At 42.0% G+C, this 27,438-nt stretch overlaps 1 protein-coding gene across 2 annotated transcripts in view; it reads right to left on the bottom strand.

Annotated features, from left to right (window-relative positions):
• RD3 (RD3 regulator of GUCY2D) overlaps positions 1 to 9,068 on the bottom strand; it is a 52,714-nt gene extending 43,646 nt beyond the window's left edge. Inside the window, exon 1 of one of the 2 annotated variants that reach the window (XM_075595695.1) lies at positions 8,051 to 9,068. The gene's annotated coding sequence lies outside the window, so the exon portion shown is untranslated. The remainder of the gene's footprint in view (positions 1 to 8,050) is intronic. The other variant, XM_075595696.1, reaches the window with a different exon arrangement.
• Positions 9,069 to 27,438: the final 18,370 nt, after the last annotated feature.

Genomic DNA, 27,438 nt, shown 5'->3' with positions numbered 1-27,438 from the left:
CTTGTTGCGCAGCACGTTGGCTGCAGCCTCCAGTGAGTTACAGCTTGCTGCGGTAGGCGCTGGGACTAGTCAGAGAGTAGTGGGTCTGGAGAAGGGCTATAGCTGTTCTAGTCACCTTGAGGTAGCGCTAGGGGTAGGATGCCTGAAGGGATAGCCTGTTAACGAGGTCAGGAATTCTGGAGAGGATCTGCACTAGGCTAGCCAACAGTAGGTAGACGCCCAAGTACTGCATGGAAGAGTACTCTAGTCCATTCCAGATCACTTACCGAAGGGACTTGGGTAGTTGGGGGAGTGGGACAGGTCATTACCCCTGCAGGCCCTAGGAGTTCCCCAAGCCACTACAGGTTGCTGTACTACAGGGACAGGCCCTAAGTTAGGGTTCCTGTCACATTAGTACCACTTATATAGATAGGGACACAGCGGCTGCTGCTGTTCCTGTGGAAGCGGTTGGACCCACGTTGGGGTCCTCAGAGACGATTCCAGAGTGGGACCGCCCTAGCGGTCCGCACGTGCAAGGAGTTCGGTTGGAGGATCAGACGGACTCATCACACGTCTGCCCCTTTGAGAAGATTGTTGCTGACCCGAGCACCGGAGTGCTCGGCAGGTATTATACCATCATATGTGCACCAACAGGCCTAGAGGTTCTTAGTGACTGCGCAGTCACCCATTGACTATCTCTGTAGGAGTACGGGACATTGGGTGGGGTTCTTGGGACACTGGTTGGGATCACCTAGTGTTTGGGAATCGTCCTGCGAGACGTCACTGTTAGTGTCTCACCGTGAGAGAGACACAGGTTATCATTATTATTCGTTAGTAAAGTCCTTAGTTATATAATCACTGTGTGTGTGGTTTCTGATTGGGTTCCTATGTAGGGTCATTCTACACTTCCATAGAATCCTACACAGGTGGAGGCGCTGAAAGAAGATTCGTTCCAGAGGATTCACCCCAGGCTCTCACTAGCGGAGGCTCAGACTGCCTGTGAGCCTGCAGGTATACGCACCACACCGGTAACAATACATGTTCTACTCACCCACACTACATATGAGATTGGGTGGGGTGGAATACCCGTTACACTTATAAATCTCTCTTTATAGCAGTAACTGTGGGGTGGAGCTCACAGAGAGTTCTGACTTCTGACTGGGTCCTGAGTAATTTGACGTGAGTTATCTTTACCTGAAGATAAAATGGGGAGGTGGCCTGTTTAAATATTGTCTGTGTTTTGCCCTCCCACAATTTCTCTGGGGCATGGTGTTTTCTCCACAACGGTCCCTTAATACTGTATGATTTCCCCCTACAGGTCCTACAAAGATATATAACTTTGAAAATAAAACAGCAAATGTCTAGTCAAATCTAATTTAACAAAATATAAAATGTAATAAAATTATATTTTTAATGCATATGCTAATTCAAGAGGACGTATTATAATGGTGGGTTGTGTTTTTCACTGCTGCTGAAAAACGTCTATACAAACAATACTCTTTGATGTTTTGTGGGTAGTGAACATAAACATGTAACGGGGTACCCCCTGGTTACTAAATCTACTCTATGGACTGGCAGTAAACCCTGGTATTCACAGGTCTGCCAGTAGTTATTATGGGTTTTCTCCCTTCATCCTTTGGTACTGCACTTGAGTGACGGCAAGGGATGGCATATCCTGTTGTGGCTGGGCCAACGGGATGCCCACCCCCTGGCTGTACTTAAGGGCAGGACCGCCCTAAAGTTGGGGTGTTGTTTCTTCCCCATGAGGAAGGCAGGTCACGACTGGGAGAAAGAAGATCCGGCGCCACTGCTACGCATGGGTGCAGGGGCTATCTATTCAAGCGCAGGACAGTTTCTTTGTAGGTCACGACTGGGAGCCTGCCCATGTGCTCTTCCCTCCGGGGAGGAGTAGAGGGACTATACCTCTGTCTCCACTAGGGAGGTGGGGAAGAGATAGGATGGCTGCGGGTGCCCTAGGCCCATAGTGACGGTCCAGGGACTATCTCCGGTGATACCTGAGAGCTGATATACAAGACTGTGATCCGGCAGTGCTGAGTACCTGTACCTTATTGCACTAAGAGTAGTAATAAACCTGTTCCTGTTTTGCAAAATACCTCCTGCCTGGTGTGTGATCTAACTGGGGGGGAGAGTCCATATCCCTGGAGCCTACGGCAGAGGGAGGCGCTGCACTGCTAAGTATATCGTGGGGTATAGACCCCCAGCAGCCTGTTCCTGAAGTCCCAAAGTTACCCCGGACGACTCGGCCCTCCTGTTACCAGCAGGTATGCACCACAAACACCCAGTAATGGCCGATTTGCGATTGGGAGGGGGGGGGGGGGGGAACACCGTTACAAATATATATAGATTGTGTAAGTGTAACATAGAATCAAGGATTTATACGAGTTCATACTGGTGTAGCAGGTGTTATTGCACACACTAACGCATGGCCATGCACAAAATATTTTGTATGCATTTGTTGGACTGACATTTCTGTAATGTGGGGAAATAAGTTAAATCAGCAATCCGCTCTGTTCATTATTTTTTAATACATATGTACATGTAGCCCCGGGAACTACTAATTAGTGTAAGGTGTTAATGGCATTAATGGGTTAACCGGGTGGGATCACTCTGGTATTGCCCATCCCGATCATGTGATGAAGAATGACTGTGCAGGAGGGATTTGTAGAACTTTGTGTTTTAAAAACTAAAAATTATTTTATTAACTTCAATAAAGCGATTTTTATTTTTTTTAAACAAGTCTGGAGTGCACCCAGCACCTTCACAAAAACGGAGCCATGGAGCATTTACTGTGAGTAAGGTGTGCAAGACTAACACCAATGTACTTTATATGCGGAGGAGGGATTGCCACTCCCTTGTATGTCTTGTGACCAGTGATGTCACCATAGGAAGATAGAAGGGTATATATAGCTCCACCCAATACTCTAGAAGCAGGTTCCTCTGAGTTTTGCAGTGGGCCTCATTGTGAGTCCTGTAAATATGTTTACGTGTATAGTTATGTATATTAAGTGTGTCCTTTCCCTGTTTATTATTTTCAGTTAAGAAATGTGTCCTATATAGTTAGAGCCTATAGTAATGGCCCAAGGTTGTTCTCATGCTGGCAGAGGTAGGCGCATGTTCCTAGCAGGAGTTCCCAGAGTAGTTTCCAGAGCATAATCGGATCTGCCACACCGGAAGGTCCCTAGTGAACTCCCGATCAAATATGCATGAACAAGATATGAAGTACACAGTAATGGGAAACTGATCCCAGATTGTATTCCCAACAGGGGCCCACTTGATATGGGGCACTATTGAAACTATGCAGGAGATTGCCAATCTAACCAATACTAAGGGTAACGAGCATAAGTACCTCCAAAGCGTAGGAGTGAGAGCTACCAGGGAAAGAAGCACAGAGTAATTTTATGATTTGCCACCAGTTAACATATCTAGTGTAAAGATTGTCCTTGTAGGGCAAGCCTAATAAATATGGTGACCAGACGTCCCGGTTTGTTTACTTTGTCCTAGCCCTGACTTTAAAAAAAAAAAAGGCCCGGTTTTTTTTGGCATTTGCCGGCTGCTTGTGCACATGCATATCCGGCAAGCACCGATCACACATGCGCATGAGCGGCTGGCAAGTGCTGATTTTGCATGCGTGTCCGGCAAGCACCCATTGCACTTGCGTGACCGGCATGTTGCCAATTGCTCATAAGCATGCGCGATGGGAGCTTGCTGTTTGCGCATGCACTATGAGAACTTGCCGTTCACGCATGCGCGATGGGTGCTTGCTGTTCGCACATGTGCGGTTTTCTTACCTGAACCAGAGCTGCTCCATTTTCCCCAACTTCCAGGGATCCCCTGGTTTCTGCACTACCGGCCCAGGTAATATTTCCCCGCTGGATGCAAAATGGCATCCGGGTCTGGCTTGAAGCCAATAGAAAGCTGCAATGTCATCAGGAGAAGATGTTGTGTCTTTCTTGTGGTGACCCCACAGTCATATTTCCATTTTTTTGTGTCAAACATTGGCACCAAAATGACAAATATTTAGTGAACCAAATGGTGCCCAGAGGTCGGAGGTCACGGATCTCAAGAAAATGTTTAGGTTCCCCATTAAAATTAATCTATCCAACTATCTCAATGTTTTTTTCTCTATATATAACAGTTTGCGTACTTAAAGTTGCAGTTAGATTTGTTTAATGAGCCAATAAGATTGTGAAATGACTTACTACCAACTTCTTACACTGATTAGAGCAATCACCTAGAAAAAATGTCCTTTCCTTTTGAAAGGGGATCGCTTCAAATTTCCTGCAGAACTCTCCTAAGCTTCCTTTCCATGGGGGTATTTTTATATTGTCCGAAGAGCACTTGAAGGCAAAAATTCAGACCTTCCAACATTTTGTGGGTACTGTATAAAAAAGTACATCTGTTGTTACTCTACTCGAGATGGACGGAGGTACTTCTAAGCAATCCCTATGGAAGTCACATACCCTATGCAGCTAGCCACACACAAAGAAACCTACTGTGTAATAGGTATCGCTGGTCTTACAGGGCCAAAAACATGTACTGTACCCACTAAATTGATACAGTTGGAGCCAATGGGGAGTTCCAGTTGAAAATGACCCAAAAGGCCGCTTCACGCTAAATTATATAGGATTACCACCTTTAAGCGAGTATAAGGATCCCTCAATATGGCCACCAAGGCAGGACATCTGCCTCTACCAACATGGCTGCTAAGGCAGGAAGTCAGCCTCATTCTGGTTCAACTAGGATCTCCCAGCATGGCCGCCGAGGCAGGACATCTGTCTCTACCAACATGACCACCGAGGCAGGACGTTAGCCTCATTCTGGTCTTATTGTCTGCACCTGTCAGCTCCCTTTATAAGGCTTAATTCCCCTCACTTCCTTGCCTATGCAAGGTTTATCTTACCTTGTTCCCTGCTGAAAGCTATGTCCTGCCTGTCTTGTTCTTGCTTATTGTTGGCGACCTCTGAACTGTGACCCCTACTACTCTGCCTTCTCCAGCCCTGACCCAGGAACAGTGACCACGTTTATCCTGCCTTCTCCTGCCCTGTCCTCGGACACAAACCTTACTACTCTACTCTCCAAGAGTCGAATCCCAGGTACGGGTCGGTCTTTACTCTCCACATCTGCCTAGCGGGCCTGTCTCCTGGACAGGACACAGCGACGTATGCGACCGAAACAATGATAAAGTCTGGCACCGTGGGGGCCCTAAGATGATGACCCAACTTCATTGAAGTTTTGCTCGTTTCCATGGGACATTGTAACCTCCACTCTCAGTAAACTGAGTGGGCAGCCTCCACTTCCATATCCAACGTCGGGAGCAGATCGTGGTCATGTGATCACTATACTGGTGATCACATGACCTGGAAGCCAGGTGCTGGTAACCTTCCAGCAACTAAAGGGTTAAAGCAGATTAACAACCATATCATTCTAAGATTTTTCTCCTAATTATTTTTATTTAAAAAAAAATATATATTAAAAAAGGCCCAAAGCCTGCAGTGGAGTATTCACATGGAAACTCATACTGAATATTCTCACTTTCTCCACTCCATCAGGCTGCACAGAGTGTTTTTTTTTTCCTTTCCATAAAGACTGCAAAGGGGTCAATACATTAAGGCATTTTTGGAGCAAAACAGACATGTTCACTCTGCACTTACTTATCAAAGCATTTTGTTCCAAATTTCTCCTGCCTGCCCTATCTGGCTCCATGTGGACTGTCAGTAGAAGGAGTTTGGGAGGAGTTACATGGTGCACAAATTATAATGAGATATATAACATTCTGCATCTCTCTGCGCCATTCTTTTTGCCTTTTATTTGTCCCCCCCAAAAATCACCCATGCCTGGAGTGTCGTAACTGTTCTTACATATCCCGCAGCTCTGCTCCAAAAAGCAGAGCACACTTCTGAACACACTTCTCTCTACGTTGATTATATAGACCCCCAAAGGATTTTATCAAGAAAAAAAAAATGTATTATCTTAATCTTTTTCTGATAAGGTTCTTTGAGGTCTACTAATGTCACTGGGCAAGAGGGGATTAGCAGCCATATTAATTTAGGTTTTGGGCTAATTTTTCAAGAATAAGACACATAGTTTAAAAAATAGTGAGCAGGGGTAACAGACAGTATTGTGTTTATTTAAAAAATAAGAATGCAGGGAAAGGTATGAGGGATCACTATGTCTAAACTGCGTTTTGTTATTGCATGTGGCAGTGGAAGAGTACAGCCTCCAGCCACATGGGCTTCTCTATTTCTGTTAAATAATGATGAGTAGCAATAATATGTTTAGAGTCTTTCACCCCAACATCAATGCGTTGCTGTCCTCTCTGGCACTCATAGAGTTAAGCCAAATACGTATTAGCTGTAAGTGCATAGCTACTTATTACTGCTTTATATTTTAACATAATTTTCAGCACGCGAAGCTGGCTTACATACTGCCTGGTAGTTAATAATAAATAATAATGATAGCATGTTCTTGTATAGCGCTGCTAGTTTTGCGTAGCGCTTTACAGAGACATTTTGCAGGCACAGGTCCCTGCTCCGTGGAGTTTACAATCTATATTGTTCGTGCCTGAGGCACAGTTACCATACATCCTAGATTGTAAGCTCTTCTGGTTAGAAGTTCCTTTTTCATAATGTTGACATTTATTTTTGGTCCCCTTATCATAGTTACATAGTTATCGTATTGATTCTGTATCATGCTACTACCTGCATGGCTGAGGCAATATAATCAGGGTTATTCATATAACATATATATCTGATTCTTATATTTGCCTGTTGTTTTGTTTGAGTTGATTCTAAGAAAAGCCATGCAAAGCCTATTCTGCATACAGTACATGCATTATTCAGCATACGCCAACATCAACACATTTTCAAACTGTTCACTGACCTCAAACTAAAAACAAGGGATTATTCTATTTCCATGTAGAATAAAAATTAAACTAAATGTAACTAAAAACTCTTCTGCCACCAATTCATATAGTACTGTCACTTATTTTCTATTCATCAACCTATCTAAAACTAGAGTTGTAGAGGATGTAGATAGAGCACAGCCAGGGAAACCCCCCTTTTGGCATCCAAAGAAGGGAAAAAATAGCCAGGCAACTCCAAACTAAATAAGTGATCAATTTATTGCATGCTAGAAAAACAATAAAAAACGGACTACATGAACGCACCTACGCGTTTCATGCAACAGCACTTTATCAAGGTGTACAAGGTAACGAAAAGGCTGCTTCTTTATATTCACCAGAGCTGTCCGTCGCACCAGCTCTGGTGAGTATAAAGAAGAAGCCTTTTCATTACCTTGTACACCTTGATAAAGTGCTGTTGCATGAAACGCGTAGGTGCGTCCATGTAGTCCGTTTTTTATTGTTTTTCTAGCATGCAATAAATTGATCACTTATTTAGTTTGGAGTTGACTGGATATTTTTTCCTTTCTTTGGATGCCAAAAGGAGGATTTCCCTGGCTGTGCACTATCTACATCCTCTACAACTCTGAATCTACACCTGGATGGACTGCACGCCACAGACGATGGGAGTGTCCCTTGGAGTGTACAGGTAAAGAGCCGCAGTGCCGTATAATATATCCTTTACACAACGGACATTATTATACACATATCTACATTCTGGCTGGCTGTTTATTGAAGTGTCAATTGATGTGGGTGTCATGTGGACTCCACTAGACACTTATCCCTTCCAGTTTAATTGTTTTATTATACTGTGGACACTCCATCTTCATCTGGATACTCATTCACCAATTTCTACAGACGGAACCAGGTCTGATTGTTGAGCACTACACTCACTCTACTACTATCTAAAACTACAATTCTGTATAATGTGTTAAATGATATATCTTATTGTACATACACAGATAAGGAAAGCCAGTAGAAAAAAAAAATGATGTATATTAATAAGCAAAAACGGGTCGCCTGCTCCATGCTGTACAGGTCATATTACTAGAAAGGGCATTGGCTGATTTGATGACTATATAATCAGCTTTTAGCGATAAATAACTGACAAAAACACAACATGGAAAACAATGAGAATAAAAATAGTCTTACCTGTCCCTGTATAAATCCTGCTGCTAGATGGGTGATGCAATGATGACGGATCACCAAAGTGCCTGTGTGTAATCCAGACACCCTGACCCTTGTGTGATGCCTTCTTGCTGCAGGATATATGGATCAGGAGTAGCCACCCTGTATGGTCAGATCTAGCACATGGTGCCCCTTGCTGTGGAGGCAGAGTGGGCAATGGTTTCAGCTCTACAAGTACATGGTGCTGCATACACTTGGAGCACAGGAGAAATCCCCTGATGCAAATAAGGTGGGGACAGGGGCTCGGGAAGTCCCAGTAAGCTCAGCGCTGTGACTGCATGCTGCCCCCCTTGTGGTTACAAGGAAGGCGCAGTAGAGTCTAGGTGCAGAAGAGAAGGGCAGCAGGGTGAGTATCTTCACATATTGAAGTGCTGGAAAGCAGATGGGAAATTAGTAGGTAATCACAGTGAGTCAAGCCCTAGGAGTGCAATGACCCCTGAAGCAGATAAGCTGTGGACGGAGCAGTCACTGTAAATACAGCTCTGGGTCTAGCTGCTGCTGGTCAAAGGGAGACACACTGTGTGAGCTCAGCAGCACTAGCAATGCAGGAAAGGAAGAACGGTGTTTCCAATCCAGCACAGTGACATGGCAGTCAGTGCAAATCCATCTGTAGCAGGTGAACTAAGGTCTTGCAAGCAGTACCATCTGCAGCGTGTGCATGGGAGGCAGGGTAGGGTGCCAGCAGCAGTTTAGCCCAAGCAGCAGGTGCCCTCTGAAGCAGCGGAGTTGGGACAGGGTGTATTATTGTGCTCCTGCAGCAAGTGAGCCAAGTCCTGGGATAATAGGACTAGACGGGGAGAATAAGTAGCTATAGCAGTGGATACTATAGTGCTGTTCTAGCAATGTGCAGGGCATGATACTCTCGCAGCAGGTGATATGGGGACAGAGATGCCACTATGAGCTCAGCACAGAGTGGGTTTCAGCTACTGTCTCTATTCTGAGAGATGGGGAGGGGAGAGGAGAGGCTGGATCTGTCCCTAAAGTAAAGCCTGAGAGACTCGGCACTCCCAGTTTACCATTCGCTGTTGGCATGGAGATTGATCTAAGCCTATTTGTCCACCATGGGTATTATCTGCGGAGGGAGCATGTTCAACACCAGCTACAAGTGATAAAAACAGAGAGGATCGGATTAACTGTGCGGGAGGCTCTTAATGAGAGCTTAACTCCTGCAGTGCCTCAGAGACCCTTTATGAGAGAAGGGCGCCTCAGGGGTTATAGTCTCTTTACAACGAATGTATTTTATTTAGTTTTATTCTGGACATCTATCTATCTATCTATCTATCTATCTATCTATCTATCTATCTATCTATCTATCTATCTATCTATCTATCTATCTATAGATATATGTAGCTCTTGGCACTTAATCCAATTATATAAATATAACAATATTTAATTGAATAGTTACAAATGTTATTCTAAATCTAAATATATGCAAACAAATAATATATCAAACAATGTAATCAGTGTAAATATACAACAAATCAACCTGTATATTAAGGGAAAATGTCCAAGTAAGCCCCCCAAAAATCCAAAAGGCTATATGTAGGAGGTTTAAAAGGTTCACAGGAGAGTCAGGAGTCTGGGGCGACTTCTCCGATGAAGACCCACATATACGGATATTTCTATAACACAAGACTGAAAAGCGCACTCTCCATAGTATACAATTAATTATATAGGATATTACCAGACATCTTGGGTACCATTTCGCAGAACCTTGGATTTAGGTTGATATGTGTATACATACTGTACATTACACTAATTGCATGTTTTTATTATGTTCTTCTATTGTGTCAATGTATTAATATGGAGCAACACTGAATTATTATTAATAGATTATTAGAGCTGAGTAACTATGTCTTAATAGAGTAGAAATAGTAAAAACACCACCGCACAGCTTCGGAAACACATCGCTTCAAGAGACTCGTGTATTTGGAGAAAAAAAAATATAAAAATAAACTTTATTTCAGTGGTTCATACATCTTCAGGAGAGTCCTGTTTTTGGCCTATGAAGAGGTATGAACCACTGAAATAAAGTTTATTTTTTTAATATATTTTTTTCCAAATACACAAGTCTCCTGAAGCAATCTATTTCCGATCTGTGCCGTGGGGTTTTTACTATCTGTAACTCTATTGTTGATGTTGGAACTTCCGGGCATCCGCTAGCAGGCAAACGTAAGGTTAGTAACTGGAAGGGACGTACAAGGAACCTGGGGACGCGCAACCTAAACCCCCCGGACTCAGGGGATACAGAATTCTGCTGGGTCATGGCTGGAGCATGGGTAAGAAGAATGTCTCCAAATTCCAGGGGGAGCAAAAGGAAGTCACCGCAAGAGAAGAAAACATAGTGCAATAACGTTTTTAAACTGCTGGGTATGTTATGAAGATGATCTTGGCTCTTGTAGATTTTCTACTCACAGTGTGGCAATAAAAACTCGCATATCCAAACTGTGGCTTTTTCTTTGGGGATGTGATTGTCTCATGTAAAGATACCTCAATGGAAAAGGATACAAGTTACCATAGCGCAGATCAATATAAAAAGGTGCTTTATTAAAACCGGTAAGAAATGTACTCACAATATGCACGTTCTTTAAAAGCATATATAACATCAGTGGCGCTTAGCACCCACGCCGTTACTGAGCCACGGTTTCACCGCCTCCACAGTACGCAGCCACTCTGCTCTCTCGGGCTGCTCGTGTCAGCATCTTCCGTGTTCTTCAGAACGTCAGTGCCGCTTTCGGTTTCTCCCTACCGGGGGATCGAGCGCGTCTGTGCTCCTTAGAGTTTTGACACAACGCGTTTCGCTGGTCTCAGCTTCGTCAGGAGTCGATACCTCCCCCCTTCCAATACACATGTATATACTGTAGCAAGTGCAATCAATACACAGTTAATTAATATTGACAGGTGCTTCAAATCGGAGATCTACGCATATACTATTTATTTCATTAGGAATTTGATAAAAGTATGGATATAGATACTGTATGGAGATTTAACCCAGATCATAGTGACATCAGAATCGGACCTTAATTCAGTATTATGAACAAATATATGAGTCGCTATTAATTCATTCTTCTGGAACAAGACCTAGCCTTCTATCTATATATAGAAATCGAACTCCCTAGGCAGATATATGATCATATAGTTCTGTACAATCAAATCATATACAGATGTACCTCTCTAAGACATCTACATAAAGGAAGTGAATGTTACCTAATCAAAATATACATATATTTCTGTACATTTGTACCTGGGACAATTACATACATCGAAATAAATTAAATGAGTAATCGTATTGTCTCACAGAGTGAAATGGGACAGGAAAAGAGGAGGGGGGAATGAAGGGGGGGAAATACATATTTACACGGTGATCCGAGGGGTCAAAAAAGATAACCCATATCTGCACTCAGCCACAAAATTCCTAATACAATAAAGTAGACAGATAGTCTTCAAATAATGTGTGTTTTAATTGGTGTTAATACACCTGGGCTATATATCAGAAATTTGTCTGATATGACTGAAAACCAAAAACGATGTGGTCACAACAAAATGTGTAAAAACATAAAAATGTTATTAACCAAATAGACTCACCAAGTGCAACATTGTCAATTGTTAAAAATCCCCGGTGGTGGGATACAAAGGTATATTGAAACAATGTTAGTATACAGATAGATATGGGGAAATCACCTGTTTCGTAACAATATCCCCTGAGAGCAATTGTCACAAACCGCTTGGTTTGTATCAAGGTAAGTAGATAAATAATCTTATGAATCCAAATGATGTCAGCATGGATGTCTCAAATAGTGTAAAATATCCTGTCGTAGCCTGGTTAGTAGGAAGGAAGAGCTTGGTTAGTAGGAAGGAAGAGCCTGGTTAGTAGGAAGGAAGAGCCTGGTTAGTAGGAAGGAAGAGCCTGGTTAGTAGGAAGGAAGAGCCTGGTTAGTAGGAAGGGAGAGCCTGGTTAGTAGGAAGGAAGAGCCTGGTTAGTAGGAAGGAAGAGCCTGGTTAGTAGGAAGGGAGAGCCTGGTTAGTAGGAAGGAAGAGCCTGGTTAGTAGGAAGGAAGAGCCTGGTTAGTAGGAAGGGAGAGCCTGCGCACTACGGATCTCTGCTTGTGACAAACAGAAATCCGTAGTGCCCAGGCACTTCCTTCCTATTTCACTTGGAATACCACCCAGAGATCCCTGAATCAGGAGCACCGGTATTTATCATTATTTTCTTTGTTGGGGAGTGCAGCATTCATCTTCCTTTTGATAGCCTGGTTAGTAGCATATTCAGTGTTCACTGAATCATAGGAGAGGTACCATTTAGTATTGGGAATGTATCCTTAAGTCCCTGGTTGTTTCCGAAGGGGGTTAATCATTATAGGATGTTGTGATTCATTCAGCTATGTCAGCACACATCTCTAACACAGCAGAGCAGACCCATACAATATGGTGTAATTCCAAACTCTTTTGACACTTTTTACACCCTCGGTTCTCTCCATATTCAGCAAGTGTAGTGACTGATCAATCAGAAGGTACAATGTAACCCACGAAACATCCCCTGTATTTATTTTAAAAAAAGGGGTAAAGCGTACGTCGCAATATAGTAATTAGATATATTATCAATTGCATAGTACTTGCGCACATATTTTGCAGAGAAAACCTATTTAAGCTGTAAGGTGATTACATATGCTGCATTGCTGTAGATCTCTGTGTAAGTATCCAGAGTCAGTCTTAGCTACATCTCCCTTATAGATACAAAGTAACATCTGAACAGACAGTATGTATCAGTGGTGTTCACTCTAATAGTATAGAACCACCACTATGCAACCAGTTTGCAGGAGTGCTCTCTGGTGCGTCTGTCCCCACCATCCGGCGCCATCGTCATGATGCCAGTTAAAACCCGACGACCGTTTCACGCGTCTTGCACACTGCTTCAAAGGGGGGAGAAATCATTATACATCATTATACAGTTAGGTCCGGAAATAATTGGACACTGAAACAATTTTCATAATTTTGGCTCTGTATGCCACCACAATGGATTTGAAATGAAACAACCGAGATGCAATAGAAGTGCAGACTTTCAGTTTTAATTCAAGGGGTTGAACAAAAAATTTGTATGAAACGTTTAGGAATGGCAACCATTTTCATACACAGTCCCCTTATTTCAGGGGCTCAAATGTAATTGGACAAATTAACACAATCATAAATAAAATGTTCATTTTTAATACTTTGTCGGGAATCCTTTGTAGGCAATGACTGATTGAAGTCTGGAACACATGGACATCATGAAACGCTGGGTTTCCTCCTTTGTGATGCTTTGCCAGGCATTTACTGCAGCTGTCTTCAGTTGTTGTTTGTTCGTGGGTCTTTAAGTTTTGTCTTCAGCAAGTGAAATTCATGCTCGATCGGGTTGAGATCAGGTGATGACTCAGCCATTGCAGAATATTCTGCTTCTTTGCCTTAAATTACTCCTGGGTTGCTTTCGCAGTATGTTTTGGGTCATTGTCCATCTGTAAAGTGAAGTGCCATCCAATCAACTTGGCTGAATCTGAGCAGACAATATATCCCTATACACTTCAGAATTCATCCAGCTGCTTCTGTCTTCTGTCACAGCATCAATAAACACTAGTGACCCAGTGCCATTGAAAGCCATGCATGCCTATGCCATCGCACTGCCTCCACCGTGTTTTACAGATGATGGGTATGCTTCGGATCATGAGCTGTTCCAAGCCTTTTCCATACTTTTTTCTTCCCATCATTATGGTACAGGTTGATCTTAGTTTCATTTGTCCAAAGAATGCTGTTCCAGAACTGGGCTGGCTTTTTTAGATATTGTTTGGCCAGGTCTAATCTGGCTTTTCTATTCTTGAGGCTTATGAATGGTTTGCACCATGTGGTGAACCCTCTGTATTTGCTCTCGTGAAGTCTTCTCTTTATGGTAGACTTGGATAATGATATGCCTACCTCCTGGAGAGTGTTCTTCACTTTGCTGGATGTTGTGAAGGGGTTTTTCTTTACTATGGAAAGGATCCTACGATCATCCACCATTGTTGTCTTCCGTGGACGTCCAGGCCTTTTTGTGTTGCAGAGCTCACCAGTGCGTTCTTTTTTTCTCAGAATGTACCAAACTGTTGATTTGGCCACTCCTAATGTTCCTACTATCTCTCTGATGGATTTTCTTTTTTTTTGCAGTCTAAGGATGCCCTGTTTCACTTGCATTGAGAGCTCCTTTGACCGCATGTTGTGGATCACAGCAAAAGCTTCCAAATGCGAATGCCACACCTGGAATCAACTCCAGACCTTTTACCTGCTTAATTGATGATGAAATAACAAAGGAATAGCCCACACCTGTCCATGAAACAGCTTTTGAGTCAATTGTCCAATTACTTTTGGTCCCTTGAAAAAGAGGGGACTACATATTAAAGAGATGTAATTCCTAAACCCTTCCTCCAATTTGGATGTGAATACCCTCAAATTAAAGCTGATAGACTGCACTTTAAGCCCATATTCATTATTTAACTTTAACTTAAATTTATTTTGGTACACAGCCAAAATAACAAAACTTCTATCAGTGTCCAATTATTTCCGTACCTAACTGTATATTCAGAGGTTCTGTAGCACTGGTTCTCTGGACTTTGGTTCGCTATTTGCTATCTCCACATTTAATCCATTTGGTGTTAAAGTTCTCAGTTTGTGGATCCAGAAGGTCTCACGTCTACTTAGATCTAGATTCCTATCCCCTCCCCTCCAGTGCTGATGAACATACAGTACTCAATGCCTGTGTATTTCAGCCCTTTCGGGTTTGCTTGGTGATGTATACTGAAATACTTTCATACATTATGTGTCATCATTTTTCTCTTACTGTTGTTCTATAATACATGTTCTTATAGATCTCGTAGTTTCCCCCACATATTCTAGGCTACATGGGCATTCCAATAGATAAATAACATGATTTTTTTTACAGGTCATATAGTTACCTATTGTATATGTGTCTCCTTTCACATTTGATTTGAAATTACATTCATCATTTGCTCTAAATTGACAGGCTTTACAGGATATACAACAAAAAAACACTTTAGTTTGTGTTAACCAGCTATTTGTTATTTTTGTTCCCGCTTTCCTTAATGTACTAGGTGCTAATTTATTCTTTACGTTCTGTGCTTTTTTTGAAGATAACGTTTGGTCTTTCTGGGATACTATCTTTTAGGATGGAATCGTTCTTCAAAATATGCCAGTGCTTTTTAATTAGATTGCTGATCTTGTTAGCTTCTCCGTTGTAATTCGTTAAATTTCCTGTTCTCGCTGGTCTCGTATTGTTCACCTCCCTTGGTTTTAGGAGATCTTTTCTCACTACTTGGTCTGATTTTTTTTAAAGGCTTCAGAGATTATAGTTTCTTTATTCTCCTTTTTGTATAAATCTCTGCTGTAATATGTCTGTTTGTTGTGTAAATACGTCCCTGTCCATGCAGTTTCTCTTCATCCTACGAAACTGCCCAAACGGAACGTTGTTCATCCATCTAGGAGAACAACAGCTTGACCGGAGTTGTTGCTGTCTACCGGTTTTAAATAGGTTTTCATTTTCAATGTGTTGTTTTCTACATAGATCATTAGATCTAAGAAGTCTTGGTCTGTTCTACTTGATTTGAACATACATTTTAAGTTTGAGTCGTTCATGTTGATATTTGTAAGGTACTTTTCTAATAGATCCTCGCTCCCTTGCCATATAAGGTGCACATCATCAATGTATCTACGCCAGAGGACCAAGCTCGCAGCAGGCCCCACCTTGGACCAGATGTATTTGTCCTCCCAAGCCCCCATAAAGAGGATGGCATAGCTTGGTGCGAATATCTGTTAGAAAAGTTTCTTACAAATATCAACATCAACGACTCAAACTAAAAATTGGCGGTGATGGGGGGGGAAGAGAGTGAGCGTGTAAGAGTGGGGGTAAGAGTGAGACTGGGAGACAAATACATTGTAAGAGGTGGGTGAAATAGAGGAGGGGGCTCACGAGGAGGTGTGAAATGGTGGGGGATGGGGGAGTTCGCCAGACCACAGACATTTATGCAAAAGTGATTAATTGAATCTACATCCTATAATAATACAGAAACAGCATTTGAAAAAAAAGTGAATTGACACAAAATTGCTACAGCAAATGGCATAGCACTTCAGGTGTTTCAGGGCTACGCCTGTTGATTTAACTTTCGAGTGTCGGTCCAACATACTTCTTTTAAAATGTTTGAGACATTTAAAATGGATCTGTAATAATATTTATTTCATAAATAAAAATGTTATCCTGCTTTTTTAAATTTATTCCGTTCTATACTAAGTTAAAATTGTGTCTTCTACTGCAAGGGATAAAAGCTATGGGAGGACTGCAGAAAAGATTTAGGGGTCTAGGTATCAAGACAGTTTTCATAGTGCCGCTATATACCAAAGTATATTTTCTCCAATGTTGTCCTGTGGGCCACATAGAGATGGGTGAATCTTCCCAAATCCATTTCCTGGATTTTTGCTGTTCTAAGCCCCAAAATCCATCTCGTGGTGTGAAATCCGCAAACAGACTTGGACGTTTTTAATCCATGCAGATTCATCAAAAACCGCCATTGGATACAACTCGCGGACGGATTTGGAGCATCCAACCCGCGGATTTAGCAATCCGTTTCTTAACAATCCGCCGACGGATTGCTGAATCCCGCGGATTGGATGCTACAAATCCGTTCACGGGCTGCGGATTACGCGGAGGGTAATGGTAATAATAATTTAAAAATCCACAAAACGCGAATCGCCTTTTTTCAGATTGATCCGCTGAAGTCCGCGGACCAAAGGAACCAAAGATCAGCCCAAAACATGTGCCCATCTCTAGCGCCCCCGCTTGTGACTTGGGAGGGGTTACATAGTGCACATATCATAATAATAAATATCCCTTTCTGCGTTTCTGTGCGCCATTCTTTTACCCTTTTATGTGCCAAAAAAAACTGTAGGGGCACACGTCTAAAATTCTGCATCGGATGTACAGTAAGAAGCTGTTTTTACATATAACGCAACTCTGCTAAAAAAACAAAAAAAACAACAACCGAGCATTGAATCAAAACCCACTTTTCTTTATGTTAATACACAGACCCCCAAACTTCTATCATATGAACATTTGGTACAGCAAATGTAGACACTGGAAAAAAGGAGCTACGTTTAAATGGCTTCTATAGTGTATCAATGCAGTGCAGTGCAGGGGTGCTCAACTCCAGTCCTCAAGCCCCTGCCCCCCCCCCCCCCCCACCAGGTTTTCAGGATATCCCTGCTTCAGCGCAGGCGGCGCAATTAGCAATTAGTCCCTGCTTCGGCACAGGTGGCTCAATCAGTCTCTGCTTCGGTACAGGTGGCTCAATCAGTCCCTGCTTCGGCACAGGTGGCTCAATCAGAGGTACAGTCGGAGACTGAGCTGTGCTGAAGCTGGGATATCCTAAAAACATGAACTGTTGGGGGGAAGGGGGGGGGGGGGGCTTGAGGATTGGTGTTGAGCTCCCCTGGTGTAGAGTCAAATATTTCATTTCAATGATGAGTTGTAACAGAAAAGGCTAACTTGCAGTATTTATCCTTCAAGACACTTTAAACCAACCTCTGTTCACACTCTCAGCACAGCTCAAATAAACATTTTTAATCATAATTAGAGGTCATCAAAATAATTTACAGCCAAACCTGCTTTAATCATAGCATGGAACTACAAGTAATTAGAAGCACTAAATTAGCCTGGACATGTTCAAGCAGTACCTGGTGATAAAGGACCTAAGCAAGTCTTTTTTTTCTTTCTCCTAATGCCTTTGGGGAAATGCATTTAATTTCCAGCCAATGTTATATAGAGAGCAAGGATGTAGAGGAGCACAGCAGCGTTTCCCAGCAGCATACCAGCTAGTAGATCGCCAAAAAATGAGGGTAACTCCAAACAGGGATAAGTATTAAAAAGGGATTTAATGGTCAGTTACAAGAAACAAACAATGGTAGGAACGCACCTACGCGTTTCGTCCGTAAAGGACTTTCTCAAGATCCACTAACCAAGGACACTACCAAGGAAGGTAAAGGGCTATAGCCCATTATACTATTACCATCCAGTGCTGGACTGACTGAGTTATTTCCCCAGGGTTGAGTACACTACTATTAGGAGACCTATTTTGGGGTACCCGCGTGGGGACCACCAGGCCTCTAGTTTCTCACCCTGGGATGTTATGAATCATACTCTATGTCCTTGAACTTGGATCTATCATGGAAAATGGAACTATTACAATATTAATGAGCTATTCATGGTGATGCACCAATACACTGCCTACCTATCTACGAATGTTATATAGAGACCTACAGAATAAAACACGGCAATGCACATTCCCGAGAGGCTGAATTGGCATTTCCAGGAACCATATGATGAAAATATATCTGTAAACTTTAAAAAATGTAGTGTGTAAATGCCAGAAAACCAGCTCATGTAAATGATTGAACAGTCTAAGTCCCGGATTCACTCCATGGAGAAATTGGTGCCCCCGTTTAACAGCAATTGTTTTCGTCAGCCGATTCGCTGAGGACGGGCACATTCACGGGCTCGACATCTGAACTTTGTGAATTAAACGTTCGATTCAAACTCAGTCGACCAGTGCGACAGTTCAGTGTGCGATTCGAATTTGAGTTTGGATCAGACTTGAGAATGAATTCAGAATTATTCAGAATGAATCTTCAAATACGAGGGAAATTTGAGTCAAAACCTGAGAGAGGTTTCAGATTCGTATTCGTTGAACTTTTTAAAAAAAAAAAAACACAAATTCCCCGAACGTTTGTTCAAACCGTGGTCAAACGTTGCAAAACGTTTGACCACGGTTTGAACAAACGTTCGGGGAATTTTCGATAATGAAAAAAAAAAAACAACCGATCAAATTTGATTAAACTAAAACCAGAACAAATTTTTTTTTTTACAACCAAAGCAGTGAAAGTACTATTCACTAAAGTCATATCACCAGCAGTAAAGCAGTGATAGAATTTGAATGCGTCATATGTAAATAATATGTAAATAAGAATGCAAATTACCCTTTCACATACAGTACTATTCACTAATGTCCTATACCTGGAGATATTGGGCTACTGCATAACCAAGCCGGAGCGAGGGGTTTCTATCAGCCAGAAATGTTGCCTGGTTTTCTGAGTGAGATGTCTTCGATAAACCTTTTTGTTTTTGTAGCTTTACGACAGTTCTTTTTTGGGAGTGCTGGGCAATTTTTATTTTTATAAGTATCCGGATTGCTGAACCCCATCAACCACATTTAAAGCTGCGGGAAAAAGGAGCGAGTGAAAGAATTTTGAATTTTTTTAAAATGTATTTCTTTGGCCCCCGCAAGTGGCAAAGACAGCATTATTTTTTATCCATTAATGGATTTATTTTAGGTCTCTTTCATGGGTTGGGCATTGGTCCCTTGGATTACCCCCATTGGATTAGTTCCATTGACCCTGAAGACCATGGATGACCTCTTTGCGGGTGGGGCAAGTGGTTTAATTCTTTTTTATTAACTCTGATGATGTTTCCAATGATGTTACCTAGGCTCGTTTTTAGAGGGATTAGGTAGGATTATTGACACACAAGGTGCTAATTACCAGTTGATGTACAGACCTGTAAACCAGACATCAATAGTGGAGAGATTACTTGAAGGTTTACTCATGGATAATATTCAAGAATACCTAATGGATAACAACATTATTAGTAATAGTCAGCATGGAATTATGAGGGATAGGTCATGCCAAACAAACCTTATTAGTTTATTTGAAGAGGTAAGAATTTAGACCAGGGTAATGCAATTGAGATCTGACTCCAAAAGACTGTTCATGGTCCCAAGGCTCAACAAAGTATCCGGCCGCTCCTCCTTCTCTTACCGCGCACCCCAAAACTGGAACAACCTACCGGAGACTCTCACATCCACCACCAGTTTAACTTCTTTCAAAACTAAGGCTGTCTCACATTTTAATCTGGTCTGTAACTGTTACATAAGCCTATAATATACATCTTCTCTAACTGTGCATGCAATGTTTTGTATATAATGTATACCCTGTTCATTTATGTAACTGTATTTGTAACCATGTATTATTTGTCATATTAACTATGCCCAGGACATACTTGAAAACGAGAGGTAACTCTCAATGTATTACTTCCTGGTAAAACATTTTTATAAATAAATAAATAAAATAACATAGATTTTGCAAAGGCTTTTGATACAGTGTACAAAATAAAAAAAATTGGTCTGGGTAAAAATATTTGCACATGGATTTAAAACTGGTTGAAGGATAGACAAAGATAGAGAGTTGTCATAAATGGAACCATTTCAGGTTGAGCTAAAGTTGTAAGTGGAGTACCTCAAGGTTTGGTACTAGGGCCACTGCTTTTTAACTTTTTAATTGTTGACCTGGCATAGAGAAAACAGTTTCCATGTTTGCTGATGACACAAAATGATGTAAGGTAGTTAAATCAGAACAGGATATAATTTCTCTAAGAAATCACTTGGATAAACTAGAAACTTGGGCAGGTAAATGGCAGATGCGGTTTAATATAGATAAATGTAAGATTATGCATTTGGGAAGCAAGAATAAACAGGCTACTACTTACAAATTAAATGGGACAAAATGAGGTCAATCCTTGATGGAGAAGGATTTCAGATAACTTGTAGACAGCAGGGCTAAGCAGTAGTGCACAATGTCAGGCATTAGCTGCAAAGCCAAATAAGATATTATCTTACATAATTTTGCCACTGTATACATCCTTGGTAAGACCACACCTTGAATATGGAATACAATTTTGGCACAACACCATAAAAAATACATTATGGAACTAGAAAAGGTACAGAGAAGAGCCACGAAATAAAGGATATGGAAGGTCTATTTTTTAAGTGAAGTGAAGATTAGCTAAATCAGATTGGTGGATGTACCATGTGATGCCATCAAATTTGGTAGAGAAGTTATTCCCTGCCAAACTTGATGGCTAGACACATGGTACATCCACCAATCTGATTGGTGGATTTACCATGTGTCTGACAAATGTGACTTCACTGGCCTTATATAAAGCCTATCACGTCTCATTTGACAGGAAGAAGACGGCGTGTCAACATTTGCTGTAACTGTTGATGAAAGGAAAGAAGAAAGAAGAAAAGAAGATCTACTCATCGTTGACTTCTCTTAAAGCAACAGAGGATCCTGAACTTCTGTACATCAAGATGGACTTCAAGCTGAGGATCATTGCTTCGTGGGTCAAGAGTTGATTGGTGCTGCAGTTGGATGAAGAGGATGAGCCTTCATCCCGGCAAGGGTTAGAAACACATTTATTGACTACAGAGTGCCGATTGATTGTCACTGTGGTTACCTATGCCCTCAACAGGGGCACAGATAGGCAAATTGGCAATAAATCGGCACCCTACTCCCATGACCCACCCCCATATAGAGATCTGAGATTTTACATAATTTATCTTAGTAAATGAAATATCATGGACACCTAGTTGCTTTCAAGTTTGTTCACCTTAAACCACTTGGTCTAGTGGGAATGGCTGTGATATATTCAGAATGGCCATAATGAAGGCATGATGTCATCAGTGGCTATCTTGCTGTATCCCATATGCAAGTAGTTTTGGTGGCTTATTAAAAAATAGTTGTACCTCAATTAATAAACAAAAGCACCTTTGGACTTCTTGGGATCTGCTTTGTCAAAATCGGATTTTTTTTTTATTAACATTGTTTGTAACCCCTTATCTGCCGTAGAGGCCTAAAACATATACACCATTGCATATGGGCTTTGAACATGTGTAGTTTACTGTTAAATACTTGAATACCAGTTGGTACTAATGACATATCAGATTATTACTTTGCTAATGACAAGAGGCAGATGCAGGAGGCCACTGTTCCTTGTATCTATTTATATCCAGAGATTTAAAACTGGAGAAAAGTAAGACACATGGTAGAGTGCATAAATAATATACTTAACCACCATAATACTCTTCCAGCCTCTTAGTGTTATATAACTACTTTAATCAGAAAACACAATTGTATTATTTTGTGATACTTGGCTGTCTGCTAGGCATTCCATTTGTAAATAAAAAGAACTGTGGGGATAATTCACCCATTTCTCAGGTCTAATGATTACAATGTAGTGAGAACCCAAATCTTCTGTTTAAGCTCAGGAGTCAGGACCAGTGCTAGAATAGCAAGCACTGTCAGGCTGAACTACATTTTTAAACTATTGTATTTCCTGATTTACAGTATGATTGTAGTAAACAGTGTATTACATATGTTAGTTGAGGTATCATATTGTAAGATTATTTCTTAACATTTTATTTAATAATGTTATTATTCTGCAAATACAAATCTCACTTGTGAGCGCATTCACATGTTTCAGACAGGGCTGCAGCTCTAATGTTCCCCATTTTCTCTTAGGCTGAGTCCCCGGTGGCCGCTGCAGCGCGCGCTACGGCGTGCGCGCCCCCTCTATGGGGCGGGCCCCAGTCGCCTGTGTGTATGGGTGCGCAAAGCGCGATGACGCGACCACTGGCAGGGAAGTCAAGAATGTTGTCTTTCCTTGCAGCAACGCGATCACGTTGTGTGCAGGCAGCCAATGGCAGGGCAGATAGTGTGGACCAATAGGAGTGCAGGTAGTGTAGACCAATGGCAGTGAAGTGCCGTGCTATGACGTCATGGCCGCGCCCCTCCCGCACTTCCCATCGCATTCTGTAATAGTTGTTCTCAGAAGATATTAGGTTGGAGACAATCTTCCCGCCACTGCTGACTTAATCTTGTTCCTTTGTTCCTTCGTTTAGGATAATGGTTGAAAACCATGAAGACTTTGCACCAGGCTCCCAAAAAGAATGTCTCTAGATTCACGTACAAAAAATATGATGCACAAATGTATTTATTTTCTCCCAGCTTCAAATATAAGTAACTTGTTAATTAAGCATTTCCAGATTGGTAGAACAATACCTGAACTAACTACTAATGCACCATTATCTGTGGAGGTAGTTTTATAGAAAATAAAAATGATACATTTTACATGTCACTTGATCCAACTTCTGTAGGCATAGAGAGACTGACCACTTTCTGGCACGCCTTCTACTCTGTCTCAATCAGCACTTAGAAGGAGATATATAGTTAGCTTGTCTAGCAGTAATAGTTCCAGTTGGGAGTTACAAGTTAATAGTATTAATTTACAACACGCATCCTTATCTGTTGACTTACAATATTATATAATAGTATATAGTACCTCCGTTCACCATCTGACCAGTCTCTACTCTCTCTTTCAGTATACAACAGTCAGTATACAGAATAGATATACAAAATTAATAATTAAAAAAGGACAATATTCAGCGCTAAAAGATGTACATGAAATAACGATCCTAAACAAATAGGAGATATTGATCAACACAACAAAGTCCAGGTATATTGAAAAAAGGATATAGGGTAGATGGCCCAAATAATTCCTGGGGTCTGATACCGTTGTATCTGACCTCTGTCCAGTCCTACTCTTTCTGAACATATAATATCAGTAAATCAGTTCCAGTTGCATTAAAGTGAACGCCCTTATTTGTTGGCTTCAAAATTAAATAGAGTTTTAAACATATATAGTTTATATACTGTAGGAGGGCGTACAGAATGAGATAGCACCTGCCTCGCCGCTACGGGAATACACCCATGAATCTGTTCCAGTTGTTCTTTTCACACCCTTATCTGTTGGTTATATTTAAGGAAGGCATTGATACAACAGTCCACCAACTGGTCTGTCTCTACTCTCTCTAGCAGTATACACTCAGCATATAAATAATGTATATATAATATAATTATATTACTATGCGTCAACCAGTTGCAGTTCAGTTTTATTATAATTTTTGATAAATAGTTCACAAATGTCATAATTACTAACACAGAAAGCAAAAAGCACCTTACAGATTACATGATGTCATGATTTTTATTTTGATTTTTTTTTATATATCAAATTCCCATTTTCCCTACAAACCAAAGATTTGGTTTTGCCAAAACTCCTCAAAGCAAAAACGTGGAAACTTTTTAGAACCAAATCACTAGGTCAAGTTCTTGATCAATCTCTAATTATAATCGTATATATCACATATACCCCATATATCACATATATCACATATATCACATATATCACATATATCACATATATCACATATATCACATATATCGACTGCACACAAACAAGCTCCGTCTCTAAGTGAATATGTTTGGTCAGAATGACATGCAGCAATTCTGCTTCTTTCTGTATCCTCCTGTGACCAGAGTGGCCCATCTGCACATTCTGTAATCCTGATGTGATCTTAATTCCTCACAAATAGCTTCTTTTAAGATCATGGAACTGTTAAGGCACTTATATTTAGAAGGATTTTTTTTAAGGCAGCGGTGCGCATAGTGGGGGACGTGACCCCCAGGGGGGGGGCGCGAGACTGACTTAAATTAAGTGCCGGGGGAGCTGCAGGGCCGCTGTAAACCTGACTTACCTTAGCTCCGGCGGCTTCTTAGACGCATCGCCATGGCAACGCGTCACGTCACGTTGCCACGCCGCTGACGCCAATGCCAGAGCCGAGGTAAGCGGGGGTTGAGGGGGCGCGGAGAGAGAAGAACCTCCGGCAGGGTGGCGCAGGGAAAAAAGATTGCGCCCCCCTGTTTTTAAGGCATGGGAATGCATCATTTTGGGACGTAACGCAGTACTCCATCGAGGTCACTGCCACGCTTGTCTTGAATGATATCCAATTTCTCTGCATTGAGAGGGTGCCGTGAATTAAAGCAGCGGCCTGCGCTGACTGCCATTTTTAAAAATGTATTTCCTTCTTGTCGTTTTCAAAGCTGTTTTAATTTTTCAAATGTGATGCTTTGGTCAGGAGCTATAAATGATTGAAATATTAAGAAGCCGGGAGGTTAAAATGAAGTTCCCCCCAGAGCCCATTGTTAATTAATGATTGCCATGGTGACCTTAAAAGCAAGAGATTAAGCAAATTATGATGTTTAACACTAGAAAAAAAGATATATTTTTAAGAGTATGAAATGCTCATGGGTTAAGATACATACTCATATAGGTTTCTGGGGGGAGCGGAGGGATTCTGCTTTAACATTAAAAAACAGCACCAGATTTGTCAAAGAAAAACTCCCAACAATAAACAAGTCTGACCTTCAAAGATGAGCACTATGCATGATGTGTAGGGTTGCCAGGTGGCTTCTCAAAAAATACTGGACACAATGGTGAAAAATGCGGCACGCTAGAAAAGTCAGTGGGGAGGTGTTATTTATAAATTCTCAGACTGTTACGTAATTTTTTTCTAAATGTCACTCCACGTATGCACCAATTTACACTATTTCATATTCTATTTCGTAAAACATTCTGGGAGAGGTTTGGGGATTGTGCGCCCACCCAGCATTTTTTATGAATTAGAATATGAAATGGTGCAAATTGGTGCATACGTGGAGTGACATTTAGAAAAAAGACGTAACGGTCAGAAAATTTATAAATAACATATAATAAATATCATACATGGCGCTATACTGATCTTAATGCTTCTCTCCCACTACCAAGATTGTTGCAAACCCCCTCACACTCTCACCCCCCCTCATCCTCCTCTCACACCACCACCCCCTCCTTCTCCTTCCTCGCCCCCCTCCTGCTCCTCCTTCCTCACCACCACCACCCTCCTTCCTCCACACCACCCCCCTCCTTCCTCACCACCTCCTCCTCACCACTCCTCATACGCCTTCCTCACATCTTCCTTCCTCATCCTCCATCCCTACCTGAGGAGGTCCTCCTGGCAAACAGGGACTCAGTGGAGCTCTCCTCTCCCATGTGCAAAGCTGGAAGGAAACTACATTTCCCAGCATGCAAATGAGGGAGCTATGCCTTCTCCTTAATGACGTTGAGCCCTCCCATTGGTTAGTCTTCTCCTTGGCTGGGAGGGGATGATGCTGCCCGTTGCCCTGGTTACAAGACGCTGCAACCTGCTTCTGAATTGGAGGTAAGAGCCCCTGCACACGGCCACCCTTCACATTCGCGCTGACCGCACATCCACAGAGGGAAAATACCGGACACATACACGTCTGGTATTACCTCTCATTTTTTATTGGACAGATCGGCAAAATACCGGTCTATCCGGTTCAAAACCGGACACCTGCAGCCCTAATGATGTGACTCAATGAGGCTACATGTGGTGAGGCAGTGCATTGCCTCCATTCATAAAGCACTTGTAGCCATGAGCCTGTGTTGCTCCTGTAACCACTCTTTGTCCGGCTCTGAAAGAAGGTCACAACTAAGTGCGGTGGAATAGGTTTGTGCAGGTGTTAGTGCTCAGACTCTCATACCTTTTTCTCAGGGGGCTGGCATCCGGGCTGACTGGTATTGTAAGCAGATGTTAAAATGGCGCCAGGGACTTTATTTGGCAGACAAGTTTCTTTATTGAGACAAGACAGACTTCCTACATCCTTCTTCCCTGGGAACTCCAATAGTTCCCCCGGGAGGTACATATGGCTTTGTCACCTTCTCTTGCCCATGGTTAAGGAAAACTTGCAATCCCTGGCTCCAGTGAACTAGAGTTACTCCCAGCTACCATCCAGGACTCTGCATAGGGGAGTACTTCTACCGGGGTTCCCATCTACCTGTCATCCTTACACTGCCCTAGAAGTCCATACTATGACAATCTGGTGGGCATATGCATAGGGTTGGCGTTAGAGCAACTGTAGCTGTGACACTTCCCTGGACCCTGATTTAGGGATCCTTTACTTGAAATGTCCTCCTTCAAGGAAAGATCGCATTCTCCGGCATCTTGACTGTTCCAGTGGCCCTTCCTAAATAAGGAGCACTCTTCCCTAATTTTAAAACAATAAAAAGTGACCATATTTCTTCACACAAAGTTGCACATAAAGGACATACCATTAACACCATACACTTAAGACAGTGAGTCTTCCCTCCTCTGGTGTCCTCCAGGAGCCTAAGGGCCAGGCAGCTTCTGCAGCTCCTTTTATAGCCCTGCATGATGTCATCATCCTACTGGGCAAGGTACATACATCCTTAATCTATTAGAATCTATACATGTCAGGTGACTTTTCTAGCAGGTTCTGGAACTAAGGAGTAGCCAGGCACCTGATATGAGCTACTTTGGCAACATAGAATTAGCTACATGAAATAAGATACATGGAATAAGGCTGGGGCCTTTCCTGTACATTAACCCAGGGGCGCGCAAACTTTTTTTGCTGCCCCCCACTCTGCCTGCTCTCCTCCGTTGTGCGCCCCCCTTCTTACCTTGCGCGGCGTCGCATGATGTCACGTGCACAGCTTAAAACCACGATCTGCGGTCTGTAAGGAGCGATCGGAGGCA

The sequence above is a fragment of the Ascaphus truei genome, chromosome 4, assembly GCF_040206685.1.
Source record: "Ascaphus truei isolate aAscTru1 chromosome 4, aAscTru1.hap1, whole genome shotgun sequence".
In the NCBI taxonomy this organism is placed as follows: domain Eukaryota; kingdom Metazoa; phylum Chordata; class Amphibia; order Anura; family Ascaphidae; genus Ascaphus; species Ascaphus truei.
Note: the sequence above shows the minus strand (reverse complement) of the source record. Positions and strands in the feature narration are given on the sequence as shown.